General features: G+C 36.4%; 1 long non-coding RNA gene and 1 other non-coding gene across 2 annotated transcripts; one reads left to right on the top strand and one right to left on the bottom strand.

The window, feature by feature from the left end:
- Positions 1–1927: 1927 nt before the first annotated feature.
- LOC141378419 (uncharacterized) lies at positions 1928–22692 on the bottom strand. The gene is made up of 4 exons (XR_012393025.1): positions 22451–22692; positions 21559–21643; positions 16753–16874; positions 1928–2735 (listed from the first exon to the last, which is right to left on the bottom strand). It is a non-coding gene; the product is annotated as an uncharacterized lncRNA (long non-coding RNA).
- Positions 22693–22847: 155 nt separating this feature from the next.
- On the top strand, positions 22848–22943 carry mir203a (microRNA 203a). The gene has a single exon (NR_029933.1). It is a non-coding gene; the product is annotated as a microRNA 203a (primary transcript).
- Positions 22944–24186: the final 1243 nt, after the last annotated feature.

Genomic DNA, 24186 nt, shown 5'->3' on the forward strand with positions numbered 1-24186 from the left:
ACTCAATATGAGGTAGAAAAAGTCCTAATTATGACAAAAAGATAAATTAAAACATTAAAATAATAGCGGCGCTCACATCAAGAAGATCGCTGGTTCGAGCCTCAGCTGGTCAGTTGGCATTTCTGTGTGGAGTTTGCATGTTCTCCCTGTGTTCGCGTGTGTTTCCTCCAGCTTGATCTCACGAGAAAACGTAAGTATTTTACGTTTTGACAGTTTAGTGGCTAATTTGCACGAATTCGTACGAGTTCAGTCGTACGATTTTAAAAAGGAGGCGTGGCACCTAACCCCACCCCTAAACCCAACCGTCATTGGGGGATGAGCAAGTCGCACTAAATTGTACAAATTAGATCGTATGAATTCAATCGAATTAGCCTCTAAATCAAAAAGTTACGAATTACCGTGAGATTGTTTTGGTTTCCTCCACAAGTCAAAAGATGGATAAGCTAAATTGTCAGTAGAGTATTTGTGTGAATGAGTGTGTATGGGTGTTTCCCAGTAATGGGTTGCAGCTGTACGGGCATCCGCTGTGTAAAACATATGCTGGATAAGTTGGCGGTTCATTCCGCTGTGGTGACACCTAATTAACAAAGGGACTAAGCTGAAAAGATTGAAATAATCAGACAACACACTAACTTGTAAGCACTGTCAAAATTGACATGATTATGAAATTTACAGTGTGCAAACTTTGACTGAATTTTCACTTATGCATTACTTTTTATCTTAAAATTTAGATTTTATTTTTGTTATATCTTAATTATTATCGAAGCACATTTTTTTTAATCATCTGGCGAAATTGCCCTTCTTTAATATGCTAGTGTGATAATGCCACATATTTGTGACATTCCTAACAAAACGTGTAGTAAATTACAATCTGCAACATTTCAAGACAGCTTAATGCACACACAGATTCTCTTCGCAGACTCGCTGTAGTGGATTATTTGCTGTTATTTAGTCTGCATGTAATGAGGCAGAGTTATGGAGCGTGTCCAACTCTTTACCAAAAAGCCAGAAGTCGGCATTAGGTTTTTACACCACCTCTATTAAGAGCATCTTGGGGGAAGGAGCAGGTATTTACTACCTCAATCTGCTTCTTTTTCCATGCGCTGCCTCCGATTTATTTGATATTTTTTTTATGACCCTGGCTTTTATGACAGATCCTTCACATGCGCGTCTGTTTTTATGGTGCCTCTTCATGTTCATTTATAGAGCAAACCCTTATGTTCCCGTCCACTTTGAATCAGACTAAAATGTAACGGACATATGGAGAAATCAGCATGTTGTATTAGATCTACACACATACACTTTATAGTTTATAGTGCTTTATATTCAACAGTCTATAATAAAAAAAAACATAGATAAAAAAATTCTGTATGCTAGACATGATAATAAATGTCTGCAGATGTTGACTCAAGTTTAGTTCACTGTTATTGACTTGGTATGTAAATACAGTTACTTGAAAAACATAAGAGACTATTTATTTCTCTGGTTTTATAAAATATGGATTTGAGTAAAGTGTTGCAATTGATTAATTGGTTAAAACAATGCTTCTGTAAACACTATTGGTTGGGTTTAGGGAAGGAGGGTGGGGCAGTCAATCGATCGGTCAGTCAGTCAGTCAGTCCACAGCAGCCTCTGGTGGATTTACGTGAAAAGAGCAGGCATAAATGCCATTTGCGAGAGAAATCTGAGATCTAAAAATCATAGACAGTGGACTCTGGTGGATTCGCCAAAACAAAACTGCAAAAACAAAAAATGTAGCTCAACCTGGAAACTACTGACTTATGCGCGGCCACATGCAACAGGAATGTTAACTCATGAGAGCCATTTTCCACGTTGATTAGCTAAAAAAAATTAACATAAGATGAGATATAAAACGTGTCTAACTCCACATTCTCCTCACAGACACTAAACAAAAGATACAGCTAGATCAAAAAGTATAGAAGCCCTAAGATTACAATGAAGTTCATTTTAAATGCCATAAAATTCTGCTTTTAATAATCTGTAATAATTGTACATTATAGGATTTTTAAAAATTATTTAACGTACATCGTACAGAGGTCGAAATTGTCGTACAAATACGATAATTGTTGTACGTCTGGCAACACTGGTGACCCGGAACAGGTGTGAGTGAGATGCATGACAGGATTTGTAGTTCATATGGTGACAGGATTATAATCTTGAGTAAAAGTGAATGTTTATCAGCGATCTACAAGCCTGGATTGCTGGTGATTGTGACAGTTGCATGAAGCTCAGTCTAATTTCACATATATAAGTCTAAACTTTGCTTTCCACAGAAAAATACCCTGAAATCTGTAGTGTCCTTAACTTAATTCTATCTATCTATCTATCTATCTATCTATCTATCTATCTATCTATCTATCTATCTATCTATCTATCTATCTATCTATCTATCTAAATGGCAAAATTTTAAATCCGAAACAAATATCATCAGTAGTTTGCAGAATTAAACAAAAATGTCATTTTACTCAAACACATGACGACAAATATAGAGTTTTAATCATTCTAAGTGATGTTTTGATGTTGTCCTTAGCTGTGTATCTCCTTGATTTGGTGTTAAACTGCAGGGCCTGTGCCTGTCAAATGTCCTTGATCATGCTGCTGTTTGCTAGCAGCTCCAGATGTGGCGTAGCAGGCGTTGGAGTCCACCAGGGCTTTAATTTAATCTTCAGCGTCGTTAATTCTTCTCTCAGTGGGACTATTGGACCACACACACCCTGAAGAAGAACAATGTGGAGACTTGATGGGCTGGTCCTCCCAATGGGACACTTCAGAAGAAAGTGTAAAATGAAAACATTAAAAAGCTTGCTGTGTCTCTTAATAGATGGATCCTGCATAGACAAGCTGTGTTTCTCCACAAGCCAGTACGAAAGCAAATACAACATATTTATTTTGGTCTGTAAAGTATTATTTTTTTTTCTTTTAAATAATTTTTTTCATATTCAGTTAAAGTCAGAATTATTAGCCCCCCTTTGAATATTTTCTTTCTTATTTAAATATTTCCCAAATGATGTTTAACAGAGCAAGGAAATTTTCACAGTATGTCTGATAATATTTTATCTTCTGGAGAAAGTCTTATTTGTTTTATTTCGGCAAGAATAAAAGCAGATTAAAAAAAAATAAAAAAAAACATTTTAAGGAAAAAACTATTAGCCTCTTTAAGCAATTTTTTTTCGACTGTCTACAGAACAAACCATCATTATACAATAAATTGCCTAATTACCCTAACCTGCCTAGTTAACTTAATTAACCTAGTTACGCCTTTAAATGTCACTTTAAGCTGTATAGAAGTGTCTTGAAAATATCTAGTAAAATATTATTTACTGTCATCATGGCAAAGATAAATTAAATCAGTTATTAGAGATGATTTATAAAAACTATTCTGTTTATAAATGTGTTGAAAAAAATCTTCTCTCTGTTAAACAGAAATTGGGGGAAAAAATAAACAGGGGAGCTAATAATTTAGGGGGGCAAATCATTTTGACTTCAACTGTACATTATTATTACTTATGATGAATTTTGCTATTTAAGTACCACAACAATTCTCTGAAAATATTAAATAGATACATAACAAAATGTACAAAGCACATAACCATAATAAAACAAAATATTTAAAAAGAAATATTTTCAGCATTTGTGAATATATTGTACTGCTTTTTAGATTAAGTTGTGCTTTAAGAAATAGATCTCTACTGTTCCTTTTTAGGCTAATAATTAATAAAGTCAAATTAATTTATAAAATTAAGAATGTGCAAAACATCCCACTTGTGGTTGTGGATGTGTTATATGGTACATACAAGACTGCACAAGACTTTTGGCCATTGGAGAAATTAAAATGGTCGTGCCCAACTGAGTCTGGTTCTCTCAAGGTCTTTTTTTTTCACTCCCATCAGGTGAAGTTTTTTTTCCCCTCTCCGCTGTCGCCACTGGCTCGCATGGTTCAGGATTGGTAGAGCTACGCATCGATGAATTTGTTTTTCAGTGTTTGAACTCTCAGTAATGATTTTAAATCACACTGAACTGAGCTGAACTGAACTGAACTGAACTTAAACAGTAAAAACTGAACTACACTGTTCCAGTTACTATGACCATTTATGTGAAGCTGCTTTGACACAATCTACAATGTAAAAGCGCTATACAAATAAAGCTGAATTGAATTGAATTACATACAATAGTATTACATTATTTTAACACGAGTAACAGTTCTAGGTTCAGTTCTTCATGACTGAACTAACCCATATAAGTATTTATGATTGTGAAACCAGATTTTTTAAAGCTAAATAAACATAATACTTAGCAATAAATTAATACTATAAGCTTATTATAAAACAAACACATATGCTTTGGACATTAACGCCATTTTGAGGTTCATATTTAATTCATAAGGTTTGTTCACCTTTTGAATTTGATAAACAATACATCGCTTGACAATAAATGATGTCAATAATAATAAAGAAAATCAACCCAGGCTCATTCTGAAAACGTACCACTATATGCATTTCTGGAGAGCGCCAAATACACCCCAGGAGGTAAATTTTTTATTTTTGCAAATTCATCAGAGGGTGCTGTGCATGCTTTTAGAGAATTTCTCTTACGAGTGCCATTCGCGCCTGCTATTATCACGTAACTCCATCAGAGGCCACTGTCAACTGACTGACCTACCCTCCTCCTCCCTTAAACCTAAGCACCAATTGACCCATTCAGAATGAGCCTGTGTTGAAGAAGTTTATATTTACAATTGGAATACACTAATCAGAAGAAAAACACCTGTGAAGTGATCTTTTTAGTGAGACTTTAGAGGCTATATGAGAAATGAAAGCATTCGAATGTTTGTGGTGACATTAAATCAGAACATGCCAATGCAATGACTGTAACTCCTTGTTAAAGATGATTTGACACAGTGATTCACATTTCCTTACAGCACAAACTGTCACATTCATTTCCTGCAAAAAAATCTATTATACAAATACCTGTTTAAGATGAGTTTTTAGATGATGTGACATTATTAGAAATCTGCATATCATAGGCATAGCTGAATAATTCAGTTCAGTTCATAAGAATGATAAACCGTGGGCCTCAAACACTATTGTTTCCTTATTTTTGTGTAAATCTAGGAATAAAATTCTGGATAAAACAGATCATCAGAAACCTTACTTTGACTATCACCATGAGATTATAAATATGCATGCCCTATACCCAGTGTTTGATTGGTCATAATGATTCCTATAGTGAGATTACAGCATTGATCTTTTTCCCCTTATTTTTAAGTTTATTTGGGACTCTTATTATGAAAACAGGGCATGTTTTAAGGAAGAGTCTCATCTGTTCAGAAGGCAAAATGTGGGATATAGGGTTATATTCAATGCCATCCCAAAGAAGCATAAGATCTACTTAAATGTTTTGTAAGTTTAAAATGTATGTTGTGAAATTTTCCACATTTGTTTTTAATGAGGCAACCGACACATGTCAGGCACATAACGCTAAATATATTTGCATCCACACTGATAAACCAAAGCCATCTTTTATTCATACCTGTCAACATTGGGATGTGAAAATAAGGGATATGCCCACCATAATAAGGGATTTCCCGATACCCCCCAAATCTCATTAGCTGTTTCTCCACTGTATAACTTATACATTCTAACTAAAGAGCAAAGAATGAATCTCTCATTTATTAAGATTTTTTTATTACATTAAATAACAGGTGTCACTTTAAAAATACACACATCTAACTTTATGATGAAAGCATTTGACTGCTTTCCTTACATTTTATGCTCATTTAAGACGAAATTAGTTGTGTTTTGAAAAAAACCCCACCAAGATCGACATCCTTATATGTTACTAGTATCAATTATGTGTGTATGTCTGTTTAAACACGCACCCAAAAGCCAGACTTTTTTTTCTCTCCGCTTTAAATCACTTGTACAGAATCCGTTTGGGAAACAGCATCTGTTTATCACTATGGAGCACATCAGCTGACAGTCATGCACCATTATATTACAGTTTTGAGGATTGTATAGGATGGGTGACGGCACCTGTAATCAAAAGGAAATGGAATCGCACCGTTTTTAGTATTTATTTATAATTGTTTACATTGTTTACATGTGCGAAAGCACAGAAGACTCACTTTTTATAGCATAGGGCGACCCCTGGTGGTTTGGCGGTATGGGTTGCGTATAGGGAGACTTGGCTGTTTAGAGAAAGACTGAAAATACGGAAGAAATACGGGAAAATACCTTTACAGGATGATAGCGGGATAGAACAGTAAAATACTGGAGAATCCTGGGAAAAACAGGAGGGTTGATAGGTATGCTTATTTTGAGTTTGTAATTTTAGTTTGACCTCCTTGTAACCAGCAGATGTCCTCGGTGCTACTAATGCATCTGACCAGTGAATCCTGCTTGTGTAATGAGTCTAATAAAATGGTGAAATTAGCAATTACAGTCAGTGTAGTGTTAAAATAAAAAGTCTAAATATTTCTACCAGCATTTTTAAAGGAGGTACGGTGTCGATATAATAATGATAATTTGTTACATTTAAATAATACTTTTCTGGGTACTCAAAGCGCTTTACACATTTTTAGGGGAATTTCCTCATCCATCACTTGTGTGTAGCAATTCTCTGTCAGGCTGCACATCAATTTATTGGTGGAGAGGAGATGAAACCAAATATGATATGTGGGATGGTTTGGAGGCCAGTGGGCAAATTTGGCCAGGATACCAGGGACACAACCCCTTTCTTTTTCTTTTTAATGACCACAGAGAGTATGTGACAGCACAGCTACACTTTTACTATACTGGGGCATAAGGGACCACACAGACCATATGGCTTCCCTAACACCACTTATGGCAACCTAGTTTTTCCCATGTGGTCTCCCATCCAGGTACTAACCATAGGGTTCAGTAGGCAAACATGTGAGAGCTGCAGAGAGCTATCTGCCAATTAGCACTGGATACTTGAACCTTTATTTTTATACTTCTATTTGCCAGCAAAACTTTTATGTATTTTTGATCCTTATTTCCCATGGCATAAGCAGTTGTTTCCATGATAGTCATTATCTTTAAATACATTTTTAAAAGAAGACTTAACATCAAGCAAAGCTTCTCCACAATATTGTCTATAGCTTGAAAATGTGCGACCTCTCTAAATTTAAATGGATTCTGACTGGCTTTCAGTGATTTGTCGTGTATTAGCTGGAAAAAAATAGTCTGAAAGTGATACCAACAATGTAATTTCTCTGCATCTTTATTTTTATAGCTGTGGTCATTATCAGTATAGTAGATCTGCTGATTTACATTCAGAACAATTTATAGAACTTATTATTTTTGTGCTTAGTATGAAAGGGCTGTGATTTTATTATATATATATATATATATATATATATATATATATATATATATATATATATATATATATATATATATATATATATATATATATATATCTTTTTATTTGAGTGAAATGTGCCAATAATAAACTCATCTGTTTATGCAGAGGCAAATACATCTCTATCCGTACCTTTTGTTAAGAATAATCACAATTTATCCCTTATTTCATACTCTAGCACAACTATACAACTATACCTTCTAGTATAAAGGTAGCTCACTCACTCCTTCGAGCTTAAATAAACCTTGCCTTAATTTGCTTAGCTTGTTAAAATATTTTGCTTATTGGAATTATGTTCCTACAATTTTGAAAAGTTACTCCAAGTATTTTTGTTGCATATTTCAGATGTACGTTTGCATTGTCAGTGAGAAGCTGGGGCTTGTTTACAATTGCGCTGCTTAATGTTTTTGTGGAAACCATGGTCAGAAGTTTAGTACAAAATCTTGAGCGTTAGAATGGTCAGCATTGGTCCTGGAGAGCCCCAATCCTGTAGAGATCAGCTCCAATTTAACATACCTGAAAAATCAATCCTGTGTCTTCAGCATTGCTCGAAAATGACAGTCGCAGTCGCCCCCACCAGCTGCCTACTTCTGACTTAAAATCTTTATGTATTTATTTAATTGCACATCCTCTATAACAGAATATTTGGCTGTTAGTGGTTGTTTCTGCCTAGCTGTGTTGTGCGGGTGTGGATGTGTGTGGGCATGTTGTGTCACAGGTCTTTTATCATGTAACGCATTTCTTCCTTCAGACTGAAATCCCAAGGTGCTTTAAGTCATTTAGAGAGTTGACTCTGTGTACTTACTTTTTGTTCATTAAAATAACTAACTGAATATTTTAGAGTTATTGAGAACATTCTTGCTATTGTCTTGTAGAGCTTAAATTTAATATTGTGTATGTTTGTGTAATTGTAGAAACATGAGAATGTCACAGCGCATTTCAGTAAACAATGTTAGTCCAAAAATGTGTAGAAGCTCAGGCATCTGGGACAATCTTTTCATCATTCTGAGAATCTGCTGATGATGTCAAGATTTTTGTGTCAGGTGAAGCTTTACTGAATTACAAATAATTAACAATGACAATAAGAATATAAAAATTAAAAACATATAACAGTGACGTTTAATAACTTGCTTTGTTAAAAGCAGCTTTCAAATGAAGACAATTGAGTTTATCAACTCAACAAAAAAATAAGGTAACACTTTAGTTAAAGTAAAAATGTCCACTAAGTAGTGCTTATTACTTAATGATGATAATAATAAAATTATTATTATTAAGTAGGATTTTTTTTTCTTTTCTTAATAAATAGCCAACTGTAAATCACAATCATTAACGATTTGGATGATTTATGTATGAGGCCGCTGTCGACTGACTGACTGATCATTTGACCCACCCTATTCCTTCCATAAACCCAACCAATAGTGTTACACTTATCTAAACCGACAATTTTTCTTGTTTACTTGATTTTTTGGCTTCTGTTTTTTTTTCTTACCTGCTTTCTAGACCATTCATCGCTGGACTCAAACCCTGTCATCGTGGTCAACTCCTCTCTGTGTCTCAAGTCCGCCGATGTACATGGCGAGCTACTATACAAACTAGTAACAGTGGGAAAGCTGTCCACACTGTGGTAAGTGGTCAGCTGGAAAACTCGAAAAGAAATGCCGTCATGCCGCCCTGTATCTTTCATTTTAAAAACAAACGGCAGTCATGCGTATTTCTAGCTACATAATTCACCAAAATATGTTAATAGGGCTACGTTTTTAGAATGAGCCTATGTTGGTACTATGATAGTTCAGCCACGAGCTATGCCGTTGTTTGGCAAATGCACCCCAGATTAGCAGCATTTTACAGATCATCTAAACCTGCTCTTCCTGTATATGTTCGTTTTACAATGTTCTTCGTCAGCTTTCAACCACGAAATGCAATTAGAAATCTCTGTTCAGTTACAACTTTGGCCTAGTGTTATATCTGGCCTAATTACACAGACATTGAACGCACTAATAAGAACGTGTCTTAATGACCACCCTGTGATCTGTCGAGTAAAGAAAATTATGGCACAACACAGAAAACTAGGATGAAATCTCTTTCCCGAAATCCCCCATGGACCGTCAACAGCCTTTAAACGTCTTATTCAGTCTCTCTCTGTGGAGCAACACAAGATCGGGTCTACATGTGGTGCAGTCAACCTCATTAAGACAGAACCGGGGCCTTGATAAATTAGCGTAGTGCCGAGAGACAGAGGGTGATTCGAGTAATTAGAATTGCTTAATTAGACTAATCATGAGGTGGATTGTTTTGACTTTGTTTCTACATGCAGAAAGTCTAATAAAATCTTGAGACACTAAAAAATGCAGGTTCAGGTCTTAAATAAGCATTCTCTTGCTGTCATGTAAATCAGGTAGTCAATGGAACTTCAGAGTTGTACGTCTTTTCTGTTTGCCGTGCAAGTCCGAACATGTCGCCCCCAGGTAATAAACAATGACAGGTGCAACTGACCTTGGGAGCAACCCTCAGTCTCATTCTGAGTCACTGCATGGGACCTGAAGGAAAACACTTTCCTTTTAATGTAACGTGACAGAAGGTGACACTTCCTCGCCGTATTTTCTGGACACACGAGATTTGTTCTTGACTCTGTGGGTCTTTTTTGTTTTTAAAACGTAGATAAGAGAATAATGACAACTGTAAAAAGCGCAACAAGAGAAAAAGAAAGGTGTGTTTGTAAACCAGCCCTACCTGATTCAAGTTTCATGTCTGGCAGATACTCTGACTAGTGAAGAGAAACAGAACAAACTGGAAGGGTGACAGAACTGGCTTGGGTAGGGCCAAACTGAGGGCTGAAGTGCCTGATATAGATAAGGAAACAACTACACCCAGATACCATACATTAGACTGGAGTTGTTAAATATCAGGACAGACTTAAGTGTCACTCCTTCTAGTCAAACTACTAAGATTAAAGGGTTAGTTGACCCCAAAATGAAAATTCTGTCATCATTTACTCATATGTTGTTTTTAACCCATAAGAAATTGTTCATCTTTTATATCCATTGTGCCCTCCATCAAAAGTCTTTTGCCTGAAGAATTTAGCTCCTTCATGATCGTTTTGAAGTATCAGAGCTTTGGATGAATAAACATTCATTTAATTTTCAAAATATTTTATTTGTGTTCCAAAGATGAACAAAATCTTCTGGATTTTAGATGAAAAGTTGGTGAAGAAGGTAAACTCATCCTTTAATTAGACCACTAAGTAGGTTTGGTTAATTGTCTTTCTCTCTATGTGATTAAATTGTCATTTGGTGTACCTTAAATCATTATGTTTGGAGCTAAACTACTGGACACATTGGACTTAAGGCTGGGCTTTTGAAAAATCAGGACACTAAAAACCCATAATCTCTAGCAATTACCTCCCAGAACACAATGGCAATTACTTAAAGCGGGTGTATGCTGTGCAATTGTTGCTGTCGTATGAGCTTGTACAAGTTTTTGTATTCCATTAGGAGGGAAAACTTGGCAGTGCCTCTGACAGCAGTGTCTTCCACATGCTTTTTTGTCCTTTTCCATGCAATTGCTTCAGAATATGTCAGGGCATGAAGTTTTGTTTTATTTCACTGCATCCAAATGAGATTCAAAGTCACTTGTGGTGTGTGTGGACAATATGACCTTCTGATCATAATTCTTACACTGTACATCTTTTAACCACAGTCTTTTTGAAGGTATACTTGGGACAAACCAAAGAGCAAACGTCATTTTGAACAAAATCCAGCTGAAACAGTTTTTTTTTTGTTAATATGGAAGTTTAAAACAGCTTAGAAAGCAAACTTTTGAGACAGTTTGTTTTGGCTCCTAAGTGACGTTTATTTATAAACAAATTTCAAGAGGATTATGTGCTTATGATTGACCACAGCTGGTCCTGCATTAGCAATCACATGTTATACCAATCAGATGAATCCAAACTCACCTACATAGCTTGATTTTCTTTGTCTTGAAAAATCCCTCATCCACCCGACTCCCCTCCCTTCCGGTTAAACAGGAGGGAGCCCCAGGCTCGAGGATCCTCCGAGCTCAGGGCTCTCTCCCGGGACAGCATGCGAAACATACATTTACCTTATCAAGCATCAGCTTGGTCACAGTGTGAACTCTTGAAAAACCTTTGAGTTACTATTTGTCTGTGGCAATTTCCGATCACTAGATGTGTTCTTGAACTCCTTCTTCAATGATTTTTCTTTAGTCAAGTGGGTCAGAAAGGAGAACAACATCCAAAACAACAGCACTAGCCACACAAATACACTGGAGAGTCGAGTATCAGAGCTGGTACAGCTGTCCCCGGACCTGTTATGCTGTGTTTACACCAGGCGCAGCATGCGCGAATAAATCAAGATATTCTCGTATAAATAGACGCATGAACATTTTGAGTTTACTCACTTCATCCGTGCATCAATTTTGCATTATTCGCACATTAATTTACTTCACAATAGATGTGGATTTGCGTCATGAGAAGGGCTTTTGTCTGCCCTTTGACTGTAGCTTCATTGCTAAATGGCTAACATGGATTTGATTAAGATATTAGCTGTGCTTTATGTGCTTTAGGAAGGCTGAAAAACAGCATAGATTCATTCTGCGCTGTGTCTGAGTCCACTAGATCCTTCAGAGGTGCACCCAGCTCTGCGAGTTTATCAACTCCTCCAGAAACTATACCTGGATGATGGAGGCTTTCAGCAGTGCTTCAGACTGAGCAAGCCCAGTTTAATGAACTGTTGTTCAGTGTCAGCAAGACAATTTCCCCTCGAGAAACCAACAACAGATATACATCATAATCACTCCCCTACTATAGCAAGAACATGATTGGTTAAAATGAAGCGAATGTCTGTTGAAGTTTAAATTTTCCAACTCGAACGTTTTGCGCATATCGCTCAGCTCGTGACGCTTCATTTGTCCAAATCGCGCCACATGTCTGTTCATGTCTTTGCATTGACTTAACATGTAAAGCACTCACATTTGATGCTTCATCCGTGTCTGGTGTGAACGCAGCATTAAATGAAGTTTTATAAACTAATTTCGAAAGGAGCACGTGCTGGTCTCTCATTTGTAATCATTAGTAAGCCAATCGGATCATTCCAAACTCACTATAAATAGCCTGACTATCTTTACTTCCTCATCTTCCCTTTTTGAAGTATCCCCATCCACCCCACCTCCCCCTTTCCTCCTTTACCAGGGGAGAGCTCTCGAGAACTACCTGATCTTGTACCCCCCTTACATACTTATTTACCAGGTGGGAGCCCTGGGCTTTATTATCTTTGAGCTCAAGGTTCTCTCCCGGGACAGCAATCCTGCTATTATTATCAAGCAATATCTAAATGTGAACTCTTAAAAGACTTAGAAAGGGGTCACACACACCGGATGAGAGGCCCACCTCTTCGTGTCACATGTTTTCTATGAGTTTGCTACAATGGTGGTGCCAATGGATGTCCGTCAACAGCAAACAGTAAACAATTTGATGCACAGCCATGGCGCTGCCCACAGAGAAGGATGTTTACCAGATGTTTATGAAACTGTTCTTCTCTCTCAGATGCTATCATTGTGTTTAGGGTAAATGTAAGATGTGTGACACATTTACAACCTCGGCTCCTGCCGCACTGGAGTGTTAAAAAGCAGTATACCATCACTCAGTCTATTTAAACGTCCTTTTGCCCTCAAATGAAGAATGACAAAGAACTGCATTTGAAGTTTACAGAGGCCCTAAATCTAACTGCATTGTACTGAAACAGCTATGGGCTTATAATCAAGCCTGTACAATCAATGACAGCAAAAAATTAGACCTGCAATGAATTTCAAGGCCTGCAATGAATTTCAAGTAAGGCTTCAGTATATTCTCTTAATTGCTGGTTGCACCTCACAAACAATTAAATCAAGTTAACAATGATTTCTCAGATGTCCTCGCTTGTCTCTGCACGTCTAGAACTATATTACTAGTGTGATAAACCACAGCTTATTGACTTGAGTGACAATCTGCTTTAGAAGTGTTTACTGTTTGGTTTACTGATTCAAAATGCCTGCAAACACCCAATATTTTTAATGAAAATCTATGAAACCAAAAGTTAAGAAACCTTGATAGATTTTAATGGACAAACAAAATCTATGAAGCTTCATTTACTGAATTGAACATCTTCGTTTTAAAGAAGGGAATAAGCCAAATGAGAGTGAGTGAGACTATGCTCATTCGGTGCTACCAATCTTAAAATAGAGAGAGAGAGAGAGAATAATTTGGGTTTCAATGGTTTAGTAATTGTCATTTTGGAGTGAATTTAGCTTTAGAGTAACCTTTTATAACAGTTCTTGTGACATTTGTGCTTCAAATAAAATTATATTGTGATGGGCATTTTCTTTTAAGTGGCGACTGGAGGTTTCTTTCTCTTTTATTTAATCAATATCCCACATTAAAGGTGGAATCAGAACTATACTGAACCCAGCTGTGTGAGAAAAAATAGCTCGGATTTCAGCTATTGCTATTGTGCCAAGTTTTCCAGGCAGGTCTTCATTTTTTCCAGTCCTGGGTATTTTCTGCACTGTCACTTCAGGCCTGTGTGTCATGTTCAAAGCTCTCCATCCACAAATTTTAAATTGTCCTCATCCTCTCAGGTCCATCTTGGTGGGCATCTTTGCCACAGACAGGTTGTTACTTTGAACCACATATCTGTTGCACCACAGTCAGGCCTGTCAAGTCTTGATTTAGATTGGGTCAACCCAAACAGCTTTCGCATGCCTGTTATGAAGACTTCACACTGCACAAATTCGCCCTGATATTCATTCACCAACAACTATTTGAAATCACTAACAAATGCCAAAATCAAATGAAAATCGATGCTTGTTCATATGAGAAACAAAGTTTGAACTCTCAAAGACATGATCTGGACCTTATATCTTAACCTGTTGCCAATTCAAAGTCCTGCTGTGTGAAATAAATTCTGACTGAAAACAAATTGGCAATGACCCACAGCCAAGTGTGAGGTCTGAGGAGAAGTTCTAGATTACAATACCATAACAAATAAGCTTTACAAGGACATTAAACAGAAACAAAGAAGAAACATTCATTTGACCAGCTGCAGCCACAGAAAATTGCAGAATTATTTGTTGACTATTTTTTTTTTCATTTTGCAAAATCCAAATTCCCTGTTCCCTGCATCTCCTCAACCATTTCCTCCATAATAATCTTTACTAGGGATCACACCTAGCTGATGATTGATTATAAATCTTGTTTAGCGTGCTGTGCCGGGAGAGAGCCCTGAGCTCATAAGATCCTCAAGCCCGGGGCTCCCTCCCATTGCAAGGCGAGAGGGGAGTATGAGCTCAAGTATAACTCGAGAACTCCCCTGCTTTAGTAGCTAAAGAACAGATAGTGATTGCTCTTAAGAGATAACTACTTACTAGGAGCATGTCTATGGTGCCGATTTGGATTAGTCAATTAACTTGAGTTGCATGTTTTGGACGGTAGGAAGAAATCGAGGAACCCGGGGGAAACCCACATGAGCACGAGGGGGAATGTGTAAACTCTGCACAGAAACGCCGGCTGGCTTGGTTAGGACTAGAACCAGAGACGTTTTTGCTGTGAGGCAACAGTGCTAATCACTAGGTTGCCGTGCCACCCATCTACAAATGGAGGAGGAGTAGGGCAGAAGGGGGGATTTTTCAACATGAAGATGATTGTGATATGGAACCTAGGGTATTTAAAGTGGCTTAGGAATCATCTGATTGGTGAATCATAGATTGGACAATGCAGGGCTAGCCGCAAGCTATCATAAGCACGTGATCCTCTTGAAATAAGTATATAAATAAACTTCACTTATTTCCTTTTTTGCCCTTCAAATCAGTGCATGGACCATGTGAATGGTAAATTATTAAAAATACTTATTGCAGGGTGCCATATTAAGTTTTGAGCATGGTCTTGAGTTATTTCCTTATCACTTTTCATGTGTAAAAACAATGGTAAATTCAACAACTTTGAAAACTGTGCAGTGTGAAATCAGAATAAGCAACCCAATCCAGCATTGTCAAGCCCAACATTCACTGCAGCTCTTCAGTTCCCAGTATTTAGCGCCCTGCCAAACACCACCTGCCAATGACCGGCCAGTGTTACTGGCAAATTATTAACTTGTAGAGCACGGATCACAAAATCTGGCTCACAAGATTCACTTTCCTGCAGAATCTATCATTTCATTTCTAAACGCGACTACTGTAATGCTCTCCTAGCTGGACTCATATCATCTGCTGTGAAACTCCTTCCAATGATCCAGAAAGCTGCAGCCAATAGAGCCCACATCACACGTCTGTTCTTCTGCCTGAACTGCCTAACAGTTGAAGCTCATATCAAATTCAAAACCCTGATGCTTGCATACAGAACTAGAGCTGTGAACCTACACTAGTCTCTTGGTTCGGTTATGATTATCCTGCCATCGATTCGGTTCAATTCGATATCTCGGTGCATCACGGTGCATTGACGGTGCTTTCCATACATAGTTTTATATTTTCTTCACAGCAGCAGCTCTTGTATTAAATGTATGACTATATTTATATTTATATACTATTTGTAATACAATTTTGTCATTTAATACAAAGTCAGAAATATAAACTGTACCTTTAAACAACACGAGCATTTAGCAAATAATATAAACAAATATAAATATCCAGCTCACTTTCTGATCCTTGTCTAGTTCTCTTACACCTCTTTTATTGGTCACACCCTCAACAAAAACGGCCGTGATTGGCTCTTGCGCGCTGCGCTCTTCACAGATGAGTGTTACTGATAAGCAGCAGGCGGCAGCAGCGATCACAGCTGATGCATGATAAACACGGTGGAAAAAACTCAGCAGACACGCCCTCGTTTCTTTATCCAGAAGTAACGCTGTAAAACAGCCGAGAGGAGAAGAAAAGTCATGCCAGCAGGTCAAATGGGCCACTGTGCAGGGGCGGACTGGCCATCTGGCAAACAGGGCACTTTCCCGGTGGGCCGACGTACTTTTTGGGCCGGGCTGATCATCGTTTTATGATCTGATCGTCCCATAAAAGGCTTAGCAGCCTATCGTTTTTTCTGCCTTATTAATTGACGCTCCTGTGATCTGTGACTATCTGAAAGTAGATGCTTTTTTTCCCGGACAGACAGACCGGGCCGGCCCATGTGACAATCTGCAGCCCATAGGTTCTTTTCTTTACTGACATTGGGCTGGCCCAATCACAAACTTCTATTTTGGACTCCGTGTGAGCGTGCGTCGTCTGTGTGTATTCTGTGTGCTTCCAGCTGCAACCCATTACTGGGAAACACCCATACACTCTCATTCACACACTACGGACAATTTAGCTTACCTGATTCACCTATAAAGATGTCTTTGGAGAGAACATGCAAACTCCACACAGAAATGCCAACCGACCCAGCGACCTTCTTGCTGTGAGGCGACAACACTACCAAGTGCGCCACTGCACCACCCCTAAATAAATAAATAATTGTAAATTCTATATTAGTACTCAATGTATCCACATACTTGAGCTTTTAGGCATACAGTATTTCACTTGGAATTGTTTAAGTTTACCTTATTTTTTTGGAGCAAATATCGGTCACACTTTACAATAAGGTTCATTAGTTAATGTTACTTAATGCATTTACTAACATGAACAAACAATGAACAATAAATTTACTAAAGTATTTGTTCATGTTAGTCAACGTTAGTTAATGAAAATAGTTGTTCATTGTGAGTTCACGTTAACTCACCGTGCATTAACTAATGATAAGCATGAGTTTGGATGTTAATAATGCATTAGTAAATGTTCAATTATGATTAATAAATGCTGTACACGTGTTGTTCATGATTAGCTTATGTTAGTAAATGCATACACTAATGAAACTTTTTGTAAAGTATTACTTAAACATCAATGTAAAAACTTACATTTTTAAAAAAATGCATATTCAACTTTCTGATACTGGTGTTACAATCATGTACTGGGAGATATAGTTTTTTTCAGTTGCATTTATGCTGTTTTTATATTGTAGTAACCTATTTTTTATGACATTTGAGGTTCATTTTCTACTCAAAACAACAAAATTTACTGTGCTGTTTCCTTGAATAAAACTTTTGTGGTAGCCCCTTTGTGTAATACTTACAAATAGAGAGAGTAAAGTGTTCTTCCAACAACATATTGCAAAGTAATAGTTAAATGACTAAGTAAAACTCAACAAACAATGTTACTTTTACACAACTAATGTGATAATAAAACCTAAATGGAAAAAAAATAAAAACTAAGAAGGCCTGTTATTTTGTTGTTGTTTGTTTCAGTGTATTCGGAGGATGAACAGTTGTGGGAATAGGGTTAATCCATGTAGCATGCCAATATTGATGTTGAACCATGACGAAAATCTTTCAGGGCATCAGACTATGCTGGTTTTAAACCATTTCACAAGACGGCACTTAAGTGACAGGAGGTCCAGTAAAATCTTGCAATGGGATAAACATTTTGGCGATGTGGTGGCGCAGTAGGCCTCGGCTGGGTCAGTTGGCATTTCTGTGTGGAGTTTGCATGTTTCCTCCAGGTGCTCCAGTTTCCCCCACAAGTCCACAGACATGCGGTACAGGTGAATTGGGTAAGCTATATTGTCTCTAGTGTATGTGTTTGATTGAGTGTATCGATGTTTTCCAGTGATGGGTTGTGGCTGGAAGGCTATCCGCTGCGAAAAAACATGCTGAGTAAGTTGGCAGTTCATTCCGCTGTGTCGACCCCAGATTAATAAAGGGACTAAGCTGAATAGAGAATGAATGAATGATAAACATTTTGCGCTTTCACAGTTTCTAAATACTAAAGACTATTTATGAGTCGTTTTCAGCACCGTTGAAACTTTCGTCTCACCCCCTTGTTCTGTAGCATTTACTCAGGTCTGACCAGTCATTCAGGGACTTTCATGACTTTTTAAAATGCTCCCAAACAGCATTACAGTACATTGAGACAGCAAAGATATTTCTGGAATTCAGCTTTAAACACGACAACAAATGTCTTGTAGCCTATCTAAACTGTGAATAGTGTGTCACTAAAGATCTTTACAGCAATAATTACTGAATTGTGCTTCAAAAGCAAATAGTGGTCCAAGTATATGATAATAGGTGCAATGTGTCTATTATTACTAATAATCATTCTAAAACAATTTTCCACTAATTAGTATAGTCTGCTAATTGATATAATTAATTCAACTTAGTGACTTGGGTCATATTTGACTTGTATTTATTTTTTATATAAACTGTACTCATATTGCAATGCTATCTCATGGCAATTCATAACTTTTTGGTTTAGTGGGCAATTTGTATGAATTTGTACAATCTAATTCATACAACTTAGTACGATTTGCTCGTCACCCAATGACGGTTAGGTTTAGGGGTAAAGTTGGGTGCCACGCCTCTTTTTTAAAATCTTACATGAAATAGAAATGAAAATTGGATTGACGTCAGAACTCAACGTCAGGCCAACGTCAATGTCCAACCTAAAACCAACCAAATATCAACGTCTAATGGTGTTACAGCTTGATGTTGTGTGGATGTTACCACTATGACATCTATCAAATGCTGGATTTTGGTTGCCGTACCTGACGAACAAATGTCAGTATTTGATGTCAATATGACGTTAGTTTAAGATGTTGGCTCGATGTTGGATTTTGGTCACTTTCTAATACAACCTGAAATTAACCAAACATCAACATCAACCTATAACGTCAATCGTCAGCATTATTGGACATCAAAATAACATTGTCCTTATACGCTGGCTAGACATTGAATTTCGGTCACCTGAAGTCACAACCTAAATCTAACCTAATATTAACATCTTATGACATTGTGTTCCTGCTAGGCAATAACTAAACGCACTACAGAATGTTACGTTTACAAACATTCACAAATGACATGTAAAAGCATCAGTTTTTAACTGCTTAATACTCACTGCGCTTGAGAACTTTTGAAAGAGCTACTTTTTACTCATACATTGAGTAATATTTACAACAAATTCTTTTACTCTACTTGCACTACATTTTTAGGCAAGTGATGGTACTTTTACTAAAGCATGATTTTTCAGTACTCTTTCCACAACTGATTGTAATATGCTAATGCGATACTTCCATGCACTCTTTTATCACCAGTGTTTGGGAAAGTTACTTAAGTAATGCATTGCAATATTGAGTTACTCCCCCAAAAAGTTGCTAGTTGTGTTACTTAGGTACTTTTTTATTGTAAGTAATGCATTACGTTACTTTTATTAACTGGCTGTGGCTTGATCTCTTTAAGAACTTGTTTTTTTTTTTTCTTTTTTTAATAGAGGAGCTCTGCAATTAACAGCACACTGTATACCCTACATTTACCTTTAAAAAACACATCAAAAATACATATATTTAAGGATAATGTTATTTAAGAACTTCCTGACCCCAGAGCTATGCCGTATATACAGATTATTTAAGGTTTAAAGCTGTGTTTGCAACTTTTGTACTATTTGTCTTAAGTAAAATCACTGTCCATTGATAAATATCCCCTTTTCCTTCCTTCGATGTATTCAAAATAACAAACATTCTCTCATTGACTGCGTGATTCATTGTAATTATTTTAATTCAGCAATTTATTTTTTAAAAGCTAATTAATCAAACTAAAACTCAAATATTATTACTCTTTTTTAAAGTAATTCGTTACTTGATATTTAGAAAAATAATATTATGACGTAACTCGCATTACTAAATGCGTTACCCCAACACTGTGCATCACTTTAACTTTATGTCTCTTAGTATATGGGTTTAAACATATTTTGTGGACTTCATGAAGGATGATTATGAGACAAACTCAGATATGAGCAGACATATTTATATTAAAAAATTTATCTATTTACTACAGCAGCTATCAAACAATAAAATAAGAACATTTGTTGAGAACAAAACGAATTCTAACATATTCACTGACCGGTGATCCATTCATTCATTTTCTTTTCGGCTTAGTCCCTTTATTAATCCGGGATCGCCACAGCGGAATGAACCGCCAACTCATCCAGCATGTTTTTACGCAGCTGAAACATCCAAACACACTCATTCACACACACACACACACACACACACACACACACACACACACACACACACACACACACACACACGACAGACATTTTAGTCTACTCAATTTACTGCATGTCTTTGGACTGTGGGGGAAACCGGAGCACCCGGAGGAAACCCACACAAACGCAGGGAGAACATGCAAACTCCACACAGAAACGCTGACCCAGTCGAGGCTCAAACCAGCGTCCCAGGTACCTTCCTGCTGTGAGGCGACAGCACTACCTACACTACCTACTGCGCCACTGTGTCGCCCCTGACTGGTGATCACTTTTCAAATTTAAATACATACTAATAACTTTTTCTGTACATTTGGCTACTTTGAAATAATACAATGCAGGATTAAATGAATAAGTCCATTGCTACTATTCTCTCTCTCTCTCTCTCTCTCTCCAGAACAGCTAGTTTATCTAGTTCATTGCTTGTCCAACAAGATCTTAAGGTGGTTGTCCTGCTGGCTGTCACTTCCATGCTATTATCATTCATCTAATTGTATGTTTTTTAATTAAACTAAATGTATTTAACATTTAGAAACAAGCATGCAGTATCAAACAAACCCCTAAGTAATCAGATTTTAACACATAATGATTTTCACACTAAAGAAATCATAGTATCAATCAGATGATCAGTATATTTTTCAAAATCTATATTAAAAACATACATCTAAACACACACGATTTATTCATTTCGTCTATATTTCGTATATATTTTTTACTTCTTTTTAGTTGCTGCAGTAATTACGTTTTATTTTCAGCATGCTTCTGCTACATAATTTTCAGAGTTGAAACAATATGATTAGTTGCTAAAAAGTAAAAAAAAAAAAAAAAAACTAAACTTTAAACTTTATTTAAACTTAAATCGCATTTTAAGCACACAGACCAAATATTGACTGACTTTATTTTTTACATATAGCATTCAGCATATGGAGCCGATGCAGTTCGATTGTGTCTTGAGCAAACACAAAACAAACTTCATTGCATATTCGAATTAAATATTCTATTTATATATATTCTATTTATATATTATAACTTAATAACCAAAGTATTTACCAGTACTGGATTGCGGCTGGAAGGGCATCCGCTGCTTAAAACATGTCAGAGTCATTGGCGGCTTATTCCGCTGTGTGACCAGGGACTAGGGCTAGGCCAAAGGAAAATGAATGAATGAATGAATGAATGAATGAATGAATGAATGAATGAATGAATGAATGACGTAAAGTTAAACAGTGTTTTCCCTTGAAATCTAATTCTGATTAAAACAACTGCAGGCTGAAAGCTTTACTTAATTTAACTTTTCAGCTTTCCTTCAATCATTTCTGAGCTTTATGCTATTGATTATCTGAATGCATGCTGAGATTTAGTTTATTTTTATATTATGATTTAGGTTTAAGAGATAAAGTAAAACATTTCCGCTTTTTTATTTATTCATTCATTCATTCATTCATTCATTCATTCATTCATTCATTCATTCATTCATTCATTCATTCATTTATTTATTTATTTATTTATTTATTTATTTGACATATTTAAAATTATAAAACAACAAAAATGTATGTAAACGTTTTCTGCTAACAAAATATTGATGTGGCATGCCATGAACTGCACATACATAGCCTAATTTGTCTTTTTTTATATTTTATAATTTCATATTTCATTTTATTTCATAATTACATTGACATTCAAGAGTCTCAATACTTTTTGAAGCCACTGTCTATATTGTCAAGACCATGTTGCTTATAAACAATCTCGGTGTATGTACTGATTAAACTTGAAAGAGCGGCGTTTGTGCATGAGGTAAAACGGACGTGTCAGATGTAAAGCTGATTCGCCTTTTCTGCCCAGGAACCAAGAAAAGCCGGTCGGACTTGAAGAGTCGTCATTCCAGTCTGAATGAAAAGCCCAGTGTGAATGAAACTAGCAGCACATAGTATAAAAGACTTACTGCACAGCCGAGTTGTCTGTCATCGAGCCGAGACGCCTCCAGAAGAACTACCAGAAGAACTCCAGAAGAACTTTCCCCGCCTCATCTTGGACCTCAAATGTCGGAATGGTATCGTGAAACAGCTGCTCCGCACAATATGTATTCGCGAAGAGATTGTTTTGATAGAGGAAATGCCTTTTAGAAAATTCAGTCAACGCTGTTTTGAGTTTTTCGTTTGCGTACACGAACTGACGCCTGAACTTACGTCTCGGTACTTTTAGGCCTTCAATAAGTATCGCATCTGTTTGCGTAGTTCTTAAAAAGACGCGAGACTTTCCGCTCGGCGTCGTATTGTTTTTATTGGACGCCAGGAACATGTCCAGTGTGAACAGTGAAGAGGATCCGGACAACTTCAGATGTGTTTGGGTCTCTTCTGGTCCCTCTGGTGCAGTGGTTCTTAACAGTTCAACAGTTCTATCTCAAAATTGTGAAATGTTTAGGACCACTTGACCAGAGTGACACTGTCTCTGATTCTCAGAAAAAAAGACAGTATGCTTGTGACCAATTGTTAGCTTGTTTTGTTAGCATTTATTTCATTATATAAAGGTTGCCTACCAGATAAATGCTTGACATTGGGACTAGGCCTATAAGGGGTCTTTTTTGCTGATTAAAATAGATCTAGTTTGATTTTTTTTTTTTTTTGTCAAACCTATGGCTGTTGTGTATTTGGGGGTCAATATGTAGTTTAAATGGATCTGAATGAGAAAAGTGTGTGTGTGATCAATATATTCATTTGGAGTCAAATGTCCACATAACATTTAACATTTTTTGGCAGTGGGGGGGAAAACATTTGTGATTAACATATGTTATTGTTATATATCTCGCAATGGATATATTTTGGGGCATGCTCATTGTTCAGTATACAGTACAAACATAGCAATCCTGAAACCTTAAACCCAATTTCTGCACTAACATTATGTGGACAATATATAAAAAAGTGTAATGCTGCTTGATTTTTCCCTGTACATTACCATGTTTTTTTTTTTTTTTTTTTCACATGTTTATTATTTTTTTACCATAATTTGCACATGACATTGGCAAAAATTTCATTTGGTGTAATAATATACTGAAAAAAGTTATCAAAGATCTTTGGTCAGGCATATTTAGTACAAGAATTGATGACATGTTAAGACCATTTAATGATTCTTATTCCCTTTAATCCACAAACATTCCTGTAATCCATAAATCACTAGACGTTACCATTTGTCAACAAAAATATTGTTGAATAAATAAAAATAAAAATAAAAATAAAACTTGAACACATACATTTTGTGAGTGAGTGTGTGTGTGTGTGTGTGTGTGTGTGTGTGTGTGTGTGTGTGTGTGTGTGTGTGTGTGTGTGTGTGTGTGTGTGTGTGTGTGTGTGTGCTATGCTGAATGATAATGGGATACTACGCAAATCATATTTTGATATTTGATATTCACAAAAGCAATTCGAAATATTGAAGTAAACACATTTGTATGCTTTTTTAATATGCATATGCATTTTATTAGCTTTTTATGTAAGTAATATTTAATCTGTAAATGTATTTGAGACAAAATTATTTCGACTTTTATGTAAATTTATAAATATATGAAATTGTTAGTGTTATTTCTTGAAAGTTAGTTAATATTTATTGGAAATACAGACTATTTCTGAACAGAATTGTTTTTTTTATTTTAAGGTGTCTTGGTGTGTAAAAAGCAAACGAACAATC

This window comes from Danio rerio, chromosome 17 (assembly GCF_049306965.1).
Source record: "Danio rerio strain Tuebingen ecotype United States chromosome 17, GRCz12tu, whole genome shotgun sequence".
In the NCBI taxonomy this organism is placed as follows: Eukaryota; Metazoa; Chordata; class Actinopteri; order Cypriniformes; family Danionidae; genus Danio; species Danio rerio.